The sequence below is a fragment of the Pan troglodytes genome, chromosome 21 (genome assembly GCF_028858775.2).
Source record: "Pan troglodytes isolate AG18354 chromosome 21, NHGRI_mPanTro3-v2.0_pri, whole genome shotgun sequence".
Taxonomy (NCBI): domain Eukaryota; kingdom Metazoa; phylum Chordata; class Mammalia; order Primates; family Hominidae; genus Pan; species Pan troglodytes.
In genome coordinates this window covers 16,125,048-16,138,593 of record NC_072419.2, presented here as the reverse complement: position 1 = coordinate 16,138,593, position 13,546 = coordinate 16,125,048, and the positions used below count along the sequence as shown (strand labels likewise).

The 13,546-nt window shown below is 38.5% G+C and overlaps 1 protein-coding gene across 4 annotated transcripts in view; it reads left to right on the top strand.

Moving 5' to 3' along the window:
- The window catches only part of PAK5 (p21 (RAC1) activated kinase 5), a 302,347-nt gene that overhangs the window by 239,975 nt on the left and 48,826 nt on the right, over positions 1-13,546 (top strand). The window lies entirely within an intron of this gene.

The following is a 13,546-nucleotide window of genomic DNA, read 5'->3' as shown; positions in this document are numbered from 1 at the left end:
CTAGATACTGCTCCAGAGAAGATATATAGATGGCCAATAAGTGCAGGAAAAGAAAATCAACATAGTCTGAGAAAATGCAAATCAAAAATCACAATGAGATACTAAGTCACACCCATTAGGATGGCTATGATGAAAATAATATTTTTAATGGAAAATAACAAGTGTTTCAAGGATGCAGAGACACTGGCATCCTCAGGCAGTGCTGGTGGGAATACCAAATGGTGCAGCTGCTGTGGAAAACAGTTTGTTGATTCTTCAGAAGGTTAAACGTGGACTTAACTCTAGCAACTCCACTACTCAGTACACCCAAAATAGTTCAAAACAAGGACTTGAACAGATTATTGTATATCAATGTTCACAGGAGCATTATTCACGACAGCCAAAAGGTGCAACAATCCAAATGTCTGTTGACAGATGAATGAATGGATAAACAAAATGTGGTAGATATTATTCAACTTTTAAAAGGAATGAAATTCTTATACATGTTACAACATGGATGCACCTTGAAAACATTACGCGAAGTGAAATAAACCAGGGACAAAAGAACAAGTCTTGTGTGATTTCACTTATATGGGGAAGCTAGATAGGCAAAGTCATAGAAACAGAAAGTAGATTCGAGGTTACCAGAGGCTGGAGGGAAGGGGAGTTATTGTTTAATGGGTACAAAGTTTCTATGTGAGATGATTTTTAAAAAGTTCCAGAAAGGAATAGTGGTGATGGTTGTACAACACTGTGAATTGACTTAATACCACCAAATTTTATACTTAGAAATAGTTAAAATGGTAAATTTTATGTATATTTTACCACAATATAAAAAGAGTTTAAAACAATAAGCATTTATTCAAATTTAAAAGAAAAAAATATACAGCCCCATCAAAAGTGGGCAAAGAACATGAACAGACACTTCTCAAAAGAAGACATTTATGCGGCCAACAAGCATATGAAGTAAAGCTCAACATCACTATCATTAGAGAAATGCAAATCAAAACCACAATGAGATACCATCTCACACCAGTCAGAATGGTGATTATTAAAAAGTCAAGAAACAACAGATCCTGGCAAGGCTATGGAGAAATAGGAATGCTTTTACGCTGTTGGTAGAAATGTAGATTAGTTCAACCATTGTGGAAGACAGTGTGGTGATTCCTCAAGGATCTAGAACCAGAAATACCATTTGACCCAGCAATCCGATTACTAGGTATATACCCAAAGGAACATAAATCATTCTATTATAAAGATACATGTATGTATATGTTTCTTACAGCACTACCTGCAATAGCAAAGACACGGGATCAAGCCGAATACCCATCAATGGTAGACTGGATAAAGAAAGTGTGATATGTATACACCATGGAATACTACGCAGCCATAAAAAGGAATGAGATCATGTCCTTTGCAGGGACACGGATGAAGCTGGAAGCCATCATCCTCAGCAAACTAACACAGGAACACAAAACCAAACACCACATGTTCTCACTCATAAGTGGGAGCTGAACAATGAGAAAACATGGACACAGGGAGATAGGCCAGGAACAACACACACTGGGCCTGTCGTTGGGGGAGGGAAAGCATCAGGATAAGTAGCTAATGCATGCAGGGCTTACTACCTAGGTGAGAGATTGATAGGTGCAGCAAGCCACCATGGCACATGTTTACCTATGTAATAAAACTGCACGTCCTCCACATGTATCCTGGAACTTAAAATAAATTTTTTTAAAAACTGTTTATTGTTCCTCACAATTCTGCAAGTTGGCAGTTTGGCCTGTGCTTGACCCATGGTTCTTCTAGCCTCATCAGGGCTCACTCGCATCAGCTTCTGAGTTGGCTAGAGGCTGGCTGGACTAGCATGCCCTCAGCTGGAAAGACTGGTCTCTGTTCCTCATGTCTCTCATCATTCACCAGGCTAGTACAGACTTGTACACATGGTAACCAGGCAGGATTCAAGCTGCACAGCCTCTAGAAACGTAGACTTGATTAGGCACAACATCATCTCTGCTCTATTCCATTGGCCAGAGCTAAACCCAAAGTCAAGGGAAAGGGAAACAGACTCCATCTCCTGATGGGAGGAGGCGCGGAGTCACACTCCAAAGGACATGCATACAGACAGGAGAGGAGAATTGGAACCACTTTTGCATCAACCTACTCGAGTTTGGTTCTGACATTGTTAAGAATGTGTCAGGACACCAAATGGCATGTGACAGGATGTGCTCATGTAAGTAACCTAGGATTTGTTCACATAAAGGGTCAGTGCTTGTTTTAGGAATTTAAAAGTGAAGGAAAGCATACACAAACCTCAGTTCATGCATACAGTTTTCTCTCCCAGTAGGTAAGCACCTATCAGATTGTTTTTCAATCAAGCCAGCTGCTTTGCACTTTGTAGGAGCTATAACTATCTGGATTAGCTGAGACATGGAGAGAGCCTTCAAAGCAACAGAATTTTGAAGCTAGAAGGGTGCCAGGGAAACCCTCTCAGTACAGATAAGGACCATAGCCCCAGCAAGGGAAAGTGATTTGGTGAAGGCTTCATAGTTGCCACAGATGGAACTTGCACTAGAATCCAGATTGCCAGATTTATAATCCAGCACTCTCTCTAGGACATGGTGCTGATTTCATTTTCCCTGGAATATGTAAACCCCAGTTCAGCCACCAAGGGAACACAATCTATTCTTTGAGACCTTGCAACTAAGAGCATGCTCTGCAGCCAGCAGTATTAGCCTCACCTAAGAGCTTGTTAGAAATTCAGAATATTGAGCCCTATGCCAGACCTGCTCCCTTGGAGTCTGCTGTTTAAGGAGATACCTGGGGCATTTATGTGCCAAGTAGGGTTTAATACGCACTGCATTAGGACACGGGTTTTCAACCTCAAATACTAGGAATTGCCTGGGAGAGGTTTAAAACTACCACTGCCTGGTCTTTACCCCAGAGATTCTTATTTATTAAATATTTGCTCTTGGGTGCAGTCTGGGCTAAAGGATTTTTAAAAGCTCCTCAAGCCACGACTTCTCTGTAGTCTTTTTTTTTTTTTTTTTTTTTTTTTTTTTTGAGACGGAGTCTCGCTCTGTCGCCCAGGCTGGAGTGCAGTAGTGCTATCTCAGCTCACTGCAAGCTCCACCTCCTGGGTTCACACCATTCTCCTGTCTCAGCCTCCCGAGTAGCTGGGACTATAGGCGCCCACCACCATGCCCGGCTAATTTTTTGTATTTTTAGTAGAGACGGGGTTTCACCGTGTTAGCCAGGATGGTCTTGATCTCCTGACCTTGTGATCCACCCGCCTTGGCCTCCCAAAGTGCTGGGATTACAGGCGTGAGCCACCGTGCCTGGCCTCTGTAGTCTATTTCTAAGATGCTGAAGACATTGGCAGCTTTTTATATAGTTTTCTGTCTGTGCAGTGGGGTAGTATTTTCCTAAAGAGTAAACAGCCTTCAGAAGACCCTAGTTGATGGACCTGCTCCGGCATCCTGGGTCAGATGTAAGATCAAGGGATTTTAAAATTGCTGAGGACTACTTAAATACATTTTCATAAGGGAGGAAGTTAAAGACCAGAAGTGGTCATTGAGAGGAATTTTTTAAAAATCAACTTTGTTTCCCAAGTGGAATAGCATTAATGTACAATGAAATTCCATATAATAAAGGTGTGGCAAATTACATAGTTCAACAGTGAAGGCCAAGAAACACGTAAATCATGGAAGGAAGAAGAGACAGAAGGGAATGCAAGTAGACTACAGGCCTTACACATGAACAAAATCAATAGTTAAGCTATAAATTTGATTTTTTTCAAGCCTCTGGGGAGTCCATTTGAAACAGTTACAAGATTTCTATCAACAGAAAAGGGGAGTGGGAAAAGCAGAATTTCCTCTAGGAAAGCCAAGCTTTCTAACTCTAATTTGTAAATAAGTGTGTCAGGAGGCCTTTCTAGGGGGACACTTAATGAAGTAGTGAACGATGTCTTCAAGAACATTCCTGGGCCAAAAACACCCCCGGATTTTATGTTTCTTGTTAAAGAACCCCTGGATTTTATGTTTTTGTTAAATCTGTGGTCTTTATGTGAAAACAACTGATAGAATACAATTTTGGAAACAGGAAAGATAATGTTGTTTGAGTCTCTTCTGATGTGTGTGTATTGCTTTATCTAAGATATAACTAAGCTTTATCTGAGATATAACTTAGAGAAGAGGAGCTTCAATTTGGCAAGGCAGCTTAGAGAGGAAAGAAGTGGATCATCTCTCTTTGTTGGTACAAGGGTTCGTGCTGTTCTGTTAGTATCATTGAGGGAATCAATGGGATTATTCAGTAAACTCTTTTCAGAGTCCTGCATTCTGGACTTAAACTTGCCCTCTTGGATAAACACATGGGATCAATACGCTCCATCATTCAGTCACAGAATGCATTCTAGGAGCATAATGTCCAGAGGTGCCCTTGGTGTTGTGAATCAATCATTTTTCCTTTTCTGTTTTGAATTACTGTTTCTTTTTCTATTAAATGAAAGAATGACCCTATTAATCTGAAGTTTAGGGGCTAGATTTTTTTTTATTTGATACTATCTCTCTCTCTCTATATATATATATATGTATATGTGTATATATATGTATATGTGTATATATATGTATATGTGTGTATATACACATATATGCACACACACATCTAAATACATCTAAATGTATGTGTATATGTGTTTATATATATCAGTAAATTCTCTCTGTAATAAATATATGATTTTATATATACACAGAGGGAATGGACTGATTTTAAAATCCTTATTGAGTTGAAATGGTTTGGATCATGAAAAGGGGACCTTAGGAGTAAAGACTAAATCAAAGGCAAATGGTTGTGGACCAAAATTAGGGCTGTCGAAGCAGAAGTTGATTAAAAAGATTTATTGGAAGTCAAATGTGAGAAATGACCTGGGAAAACACACCAGCAAAGTTGGGAATGATCCAAAGTCTGTTACAAGTTGGAAGGCTTTTATAGGAAAGTATGGGAGAAAGGAGAGGGACTCCCATATCAGAGTTGTCCTTTTTCATTGGAGGGTACAATACAGGGATTATTGTCATTGTCTACAGATTGCAACATACAGGCTAACACATCTATGTGCAAGACAATCAGTGAAACTTCCTGATTCAGATACAAACCAGCAAAACTTCATAATTCAGAAACAAATCAGCATCCTTTTCAATGTCAGTAGGTTACTCATTAATCAGTGTGTCAATAAGATAAGGAACTCAGATAATTCTTTACTCAGGAACAGGATGTTGCCATGAATCACAAGACCTCCCCAAGGCAGACTAATTTAGAAGCCTGCAAATGTGACCTGCAGGTTTTCTTGGTCAACCAGTGCTGTCCAGACTTCAATGTATATTTTAATTACCTGGAGATTTTGTTAAAATGCAGATTGTGATTCAGTAGATCTGGATGGGGCTGCAATTCTGCATTCCTAACAAACTTCCAGGTGATGGTGATGCTGCTGGCCTAGGGACCAAGCTTTGAGTGGCAGGAGGAGAAGTTCTAGCAATATGGTTCCCAAACTTGGCTGCCCATTGGAATCCCCTGAAGAGCTTCAGAAATTACTGAACCCTAGAACGATGATCAGAGATGTAATTGGTCTGGGAAGAGACCCTGGCCTCCACTCTGATGATTCCAATGTGCATGGCTGGGAGCCACTGCAATTGAAGCTGCCAGATGAAGCAGAATCTCTCACTGCCTTAGCCTTTCCTACAGGTTATTAGAAATCCTCAAGGTGCATTCTTAAACCTTCCATTGGGTTTCAAAGGAACAAAATATTTTAAATGTGAACACATCTCTTACCCCTAGATAAGGAGGGGGAGGGAGAGAGAGAGAGAGAGAGAGAGAGAGATCCTTGGGATAAATGTCTCGTTTTGCAAAAAGAAAAGACATGATTTGATTCTGTATATAGCTTATCTAAATGAAAGAAATGTTGCAGAGTTAGCGTTTCTGCTGTGCAAAAGGAAAGCACCTTAAGGAATCGCCACACTGTCTTCCACAATGGTTGAACAGAGTTGAACAATGAGAACAAATGGAGACAGGGAGGGGAACATCGCACACTGGGGCCTGTCCGGGGAGTGGGGGTCAAGAGGAGGGAGAGCACTGGGACAAATACCTAATGCATGTGGGGCTTAAAACCTAGATGTAACAAACCTGCACGTTCTGCAAATGTATCCCAGAACTTAAAGTAAAATTTAAATAAATAAATAAATAAATAAAAAGGAAAGCACCATAGACTTGCAGGTTTCTCTGGGTAAGCCAAGTTAGTACATAGGCATCAGGCTCCACTGGTGGGATTGGTAAAGAGATTGAGGATGAAGGGAGCCTAACCTACCAACTCTTTTTTTTTCTTTTGATACAGGGTCTCACTTTGTTGCTCAGGCTGGAGTAAAGTGGTATGATTATACCTGACTGCAAACTCCAACTCCTGGGCTCAAGGGATCCTCCGACCTCAGCCTCTTGAATAGCTGGGACCACAGGCACTTGCCACCATGCCCAGCTATTTTTTTTTTCTTTGTAGAAATGGGATCTAGCTATGTTGCCTAGGCTGGTCTGGAAGTCCTGGCCTCAAGCAGTCCTCCTACCTCAGCCACACAAAGTGCTTGGATAGCAGGTGTGAGCCACCGTGCCTAGCCCTGCCAACTCCTAATAGTATGAATAGCATCATTTCTTTGGCATTTGCTAAGAGTTACTGGAATATTTCAGCTACAGGCTTGTATCTCTGATTGGGTTTAAGAGAAGGGATTTTCTTCCCCTCTGACCCAGCCACCCACCCACAGCCACATCCCACAACACCTGTTCTCTCTCCCTTAGACTTTCAGTCTTTGACCTTGCTTCATTCTCCTTACTTATCAGCACTCTCCCTTAATAATCTCCTTTCAACTTAAACTGCATGGTTCATCCACATTCTAGTGCCCATTGCTACCTACCTACTTGCATGACAACTGCCTGGCAAACACCCATTCTGAGTATATCCAATGTCCCACCTTTGCAGAAGCTGCCCATAGAGTGCTGCATATTTGCTGGACAAGTCAAGCAAACTTTTGGTTTGGTGCAATTCCAATGTATTTTGACAAAGGAATAATTTATGTGTAATAAGATATACAAATCATAAACGTAAAATATGCCAAATTTTTACAAATGTATGTATTCTTGTGACCACAACCAAGATCAAGATATACAACATTTTCATCACCCAGAAAGTTCCCTTGGGCCCCATCCCAATGAGCACCTTTCCCCTAGGGGTAACTGGTACTCTGACTTTGATCACCAAGGAGAAATTAGTAATGAATATCAAGGAATGTTTGGTAAAGCTGACTAAGGTACATGTGCTTGTTTGTTACATGGATATTACACGCATAGTGGTGGGGGTTCTGCTTCTAGTGTACCTATCACCGAAATATTCAACATTGTACCCAACAGGAAATTTTTCAACCCTCATTCCTTATCCACCATCTCCCATCCCTGCTTTTAGAGTTCTCAGAGTCTATTCTCTCCATCTTTATGTCCGTGATGACCTTAATATTTAATGGGGTTAGAAGTTTCAAACTTTTGAGACATATGGAAGACTTGGATTGCAACTTTTCTCCTCTATTTTTTGCATAAGGCATACTCTTTTCTTGGCATCTAAGAACAGTCAATTTCTGAAATATGAATTACAGTGCATAGTTACAATACCAACTTTATAGTTTAAAATGTTGTTTGACTGCCTACTGGTTTTATTTCCAGATTAACAAGTTTCTTAACATTTATTATGCCTCCAAGAGATAATTTCCACATTTGTAAAGATTGTTTGAAATGTCAGGTAAAACAACAACAACAGAAATTTAAATTTAGGACATGCAAAGGTGAATTTTTCTTGGCTAAATTTAAAATAAATATGCCTTGTGCTATAAGAGAATGCAATACATTGTGGCCCTTAGCATTGCATATTAGCAATATTTAGAGCATAATTTAATCAGTTGGTTGATTTGGGGAGGTAGTTGCAATTGATATGTAGACTACATGTTTTATTAGTTATTACATTTTTAAATGTCAGAATCTTGAGTAAATGCAATGTAACATTTCCTTTGTTATAGAGAAAGAAATTTCAAGTTGCTTTAAAGGCTAATTATTTCAAAGGCCAGTCAACTTATTTTTCCCCAATTTCCATAAATTCTGAGTTTTGAACATCCTTTCTTTAAAAAGCTTTGTTTCTGGAAATATTTTATATTCTGCCCCCCATAGAATATGCTTACATTTCTTTCATTGTATCTCAAAGAGTTTGGAGCTTGTCTTTCTGAGTTTTGACTATCCTTTCTACTCCTGAGAGTTGAAGTTGAGGGTGCTGACAGGGTGTTGTGGTTTTCATATTCTATAGAGAGGCAGCATTTGTAACAGGTAGGTGTGAGCCTTGCTTTCAAACCTCCCACCTGCTAGCTGAGTGACACTGGGAAAATTCCTTGGCCTCTCTGAGCCTCACTTTCTTCCTTCTTATAAAGGGGTAATAATGCCATACCTTGGAGTCATATTATGATTATTATATATTGGAAAAATACTTCTAATCATCTTGGCACACAGCAAGTGTTTAAACCATGGTAGTGACTAGAAACTCTATTAAACAAATTTATGGACTGATGGCAGTCATTTTATTCGTCAGTTCACAAATTCTTTAAAGTTCAGATCATATGGAGGACAGGGCATGAGGGAGGAAATGATGGATTCTTGTTTATGCCCACAACACCTACTGTTGCCTAAGGTGACCTTACCACCCAGCAAGAACTTGGCCAGTCTGCTTCTCGAATTGCTGTTCCAGAAAAGCTCATTTGCGAACAGTGTTGGGTTGTTTATTTGGGTCGCTTATTCTAGTCAATTGACTTGGCCAACAAACTGCATTTCTTCAGGAGTGGGGAGAACTGTGTTTCATGTCCTCCTCTGTCACAGAACTGCAGACAGTAAACGAAGTGACGCCTGTGGTGCCATATGACTCCCTCCCTCTAAGAAACCACATTCAGCTTTTGGGGAGGCTTATTTCTTTTTATTTGGCACAGCCCATGAATCAAATACTAGCAGAGTTTTCCCTCCAAAGATGAGACCTGTGTATCTAGATCAGGGTTCAGCAAACTTTTTCTGTAAAGGGCCTGAGAGTAAGTATTTTACACCTTGCAGGCCATATAGTCTCTCTTGCAACTCAACCCTACCATTGTGGTGCACAAATCCAGCCATACTCTCACCATATGTAAACATTTACAAAAACAGGCAGAGGGCCAGATTTGGCCCATGAGTCACATGGCTTCCTGACTTCTGCTCTAGATCAGTTCTGCTCAATACAAGTAAAATGCAAGCCACATATTTAATTTTACATTTCCTAGTAGCACATTAAAAACAATTCTTGGCCAGCCCTGGTGGCTCATACCTGTAATCCCAGCACTTCAGGAGGCTGTTGCATGAGATCACTTGAGGCCAGGAGTTTGAGACCACCCTGGGCAACATAATGAGACCTCCTCTCTACATTTTTTTTTTAATTAACCAGGCATTTTGGCACATGCCTGTATTCCTAGCTACCCAGAATAACTTGAGCCCAGGAGTTTGAAGCTATAGTGAGCTATGATTGCACCACTATACTCCAGCCTGGATGACAGAGCAAGACCTTGTCTTCAAAAAACAAATTTGTAATATATTAAAACATCTTGATTTTTAAAGATAAAATGTTTTTAAGTCTTAGAATAGAAAGAGACAGATGCCTTACCTTTATGAGTAACCTAAGTTTGCTGAGACTAGCCTAGCCAACATGGTGAAACCCCATCTCCACTAAAAATACAAAACTAACTGGTCTTGGTGGTGCATATCTGTAATCCCAGCTACTTGGGAGGCTGAGGCATGAGAATCGCTTGAACCCGGGAGGCAGAGGTTGCAGTGAACAGAGATCACACCATTGCACTCCAGCCTGGGCAACAAAAGCGAAACTCCATCTCAAAACAAACAAACAAAAAAACAGAAATTGGCTTTTTGGATTCCATGTGATTAAGATTATTACATAATTTGTTAAAGAGGGATTTTCTGGTTAGAATCCCTTACCACTACCTCCACTCTGAAATATGTTGCCTGAATTATCTTGTTTTCCAGGGATATGCAATGCTCAAATGTTCACCCAATTAGCCCCACCCACTGTTGTTACCAAATAAAAGGTATATGTAGAGAACTGAAAGAAAATCGATAAAATATCTATTGATAATAGCGAGTGAAAATATTTATTGAAAATATCTAATGATATTACAAAATCCAAACAAGAGTTACCGTTTCTTCCTATAAGGATCTAAGTAGATCAAATCTGTTTGTTGTGACTATGTTACCTGATGTTTCCAGCTACCTGCCTTAAAAAAACAAGGAAGCCAGTTCTTTACCAACAGGTAAGAATTTAGATAGACAGTTTAAAAGTACATAAGTTCTGAGAGAATCTTTGTTTATACTTCAGTTGTGGAAATATTTAGCTTATTAACCTCCTGAGCTATATTTACCTGAAAGACAAAATGAAACACGTGTTTGAGGCACACAGAAGATACTGCTTTTGAAAAAGAGATGTGAGGTCCTATTAGGGCAAAGCTGTTAATTACACACTTCATTATTGTCAAGGTTAATACAGTCTGTGAGGGCAGAGGCACTTTTTCATCTCTTTTCGGGGAACAAGGGGAGACAGCTGTTTTCACAGACAGATCCATTATAGCTTATCACCAGCCAACAGCCCATGGAAGGAGCACTATGAAATATGGCCACTGTCACTGGGAGCCTGAATAGATGCTGAGCTGATCTAGGGTACAATGGAAAGACAATGAGCACCATGGCTTCAAACTCAAATAGATTGGGTTGCATTGACTTTTAATGCCTGGAGGTTCCATGGCATAAAATCCACAAATCCTCTTGCAGTTATTGTATTATTGATCTCTATAAAAGTGCACAATTTTGTTTTAATGAACACCAGAGATGGACAATAATAATTAGTGGTTCTTCTGTTTGGAAGCCTGGTTAAACCGTGTTGGAAAATTCTGCATGTTTGGATTTTCATTATTACTGCCTTGCCACTTATGATTCTATAAAGTGAAACCTGTATCAGCAAAACAAATACTGCCTTGGTTCTGATTTAACGGGTCTTCTTTTCTTTTACTTTTTTGGGTGGGGCAACAATTTGTTTTTAACAAACATTTACATTTTGCAACCCCCTTCTTATTAACACTGAGCTAATAGTTTTCATTGAAGCGGAAGAGTGTGTGCTTTATTTAAAGTGTGATACATTTATACCATCAACAAACATTTTCAAATGCTAACCATGAAAATGAAATCTAAGAAAAGACTGTCTTAGGACATGCCTTAGTTTCTTTGCCCTTTTGTTTGGTTGGTTGGTTGGCTTTTAGATTTTTCTTTCATTTTTTTACTATTGGTTGATTAAAATTTCTTCTTTCTAAATGTTTGTAACCACATCATATCTTTTGTAGTGTTCAGATTTTGTTCATCAATAACTCTAAGGCTTCTAGCCTTATAGTAAGGGCATGATGCTAAAGAAGCAGGTGTACCAAAATGGTGAAATAAATGAAAGTCATCGTTTTGGTTAAGCTGGAGAAATGTTTCATCTTCAAAGGGAATGAGAAAATGAACATGTAATTCCCGATGTGTATATATAGTGTAAATGTACTTAGTGCTATGTATGGATATATAGAATACAATACATATAGTACATTTAACACTATATTATAGATAGTTAATAAAATGCATATTTAATATAATTTTTATATATGTATGTATATACATATAATGCTGACTCTTCTTATACAGAAAAGCATACCTCAGTCTAACTTTTTTGTTATAAAGGTAACCCTGATTGTAGAAGATCTAGAAAATGCATTAACCCCATTGTATACACAGTGTAACCCTCAGACCATCATCCTCATCACCTGAGAGCTTTTTGGAACTCTAGCATCCCAGGCCCCACCCAGACCTACTGAATCACAGTCTCCCTTTAACAAGATACTTGGGTGATTTGTGTGCACTTTAAAGTTTGAGAAGCACTGGACTGAAATATAAATCACCCCTAGTCTTCCCACCCTGAGATGACAGCCACTATCAAAATTTTACTGTATTTCTATCAACTTTTCTTTTCTATACCTATCTTTCCATTTAAATCTTGAAAGTCTAACTTGGTTAATTTTTCTGACTCATACATTACGTTTTTAAGAAAAATAACTATAGAATGCTGATTGTTAATGTGAAAGTATTCCGCTTTTTAGATCTCAGAAGGAATATTTATGTAACAATTGTAATTAATTTGAGATACATCTGTTTAAATTCAAGAAATATGTATTTTGTATCTAAAGTTACTAATAGTACTTTAAAGTCTCCCACATCAATTATCCCTTTTTTCCCACCATATGAAGCTAGATTTATTTCTTCTAGGTGTTGTTTGTAGCTTCCTTTCTTCTTCATTTATTATCAACCTAATTTAAAAGTAAAATTTACCACCACAGCCCCCCACCCCGCCCCGGCCAATAGTTAAGTAACTAGCACTTATAAGTACTTCGTATATGTCAGGAATCATGCCAAGTTTTTTACACATATTACTGTATTAAATAATCACATTAACCCTGTGAGGTAAGGATCTAGTCTCAATGTTTTATGGATTAAGAGACAGTGACTTAAAAAGGTTAGATAACACTTTATATTACCTATCTCATAAGTGCTATAAGCCTAAGATACAAAATAATGATAATAAATACTACATTTTTAAACAATGTTTCTTATCAATTGGCAGTCTTTGTCATTTCTTCTAAATAGCATTTAGCTTATAGCAGTATTAATATTTTTCTCGGGATACGTGGTGACAAGTGCACAGAAACAGCAGGTCCCCAGTTCTGAGGCCACACATTAATTCACATGATGAAATAGTGACCCTCTAATCTCCTATAGAAATGTTAATGAACACACTTGGGAGACAAAAAATCCCTATGAAATTGTATTGATTCCTTTTGTTTATTAATTTCCTAAATATAAGATATTTATAGCACGATTAATGACAGAAAAAGCTCTATTTAATAGGCCTTCATTATGTTGTTCTTAGTAATCTAAAAATATTGATAGGTAGTATAGGCCTAGACACATAGATACTATAGTTCTGTTTTTTATCCATCTATAGATATTTTAGGATAAATAGATGCCTCTTTTTGACATGTAAATTTTATTATTTCAGTATTTCTCAAAAATGAAGTGTTAGTTTAAAGTCTACCCAATCAACTCATTAATCAAATTGGAAGGGTTTTAGTGTAAAAATAGGGAGATTTAAGGGACCCGGAACTTCCAAAGGAGGTGTTCAATAATGCTCTTATCTCAAAGGAATCACACAGGGAATGATTTTTTTCCTTCTAAATTACCTGTGTCCTTGTAGTGAATTTCTAACACTAACAGTCTACCCCCCATCACAGACATTTGTTAATTTGTGAAGATGAACTAATAGGTTTTTTGGACATAAATTCCAAACAAATAATTGGGATACCAATTGGATATGAGCAGAGAGCCTTTCTTC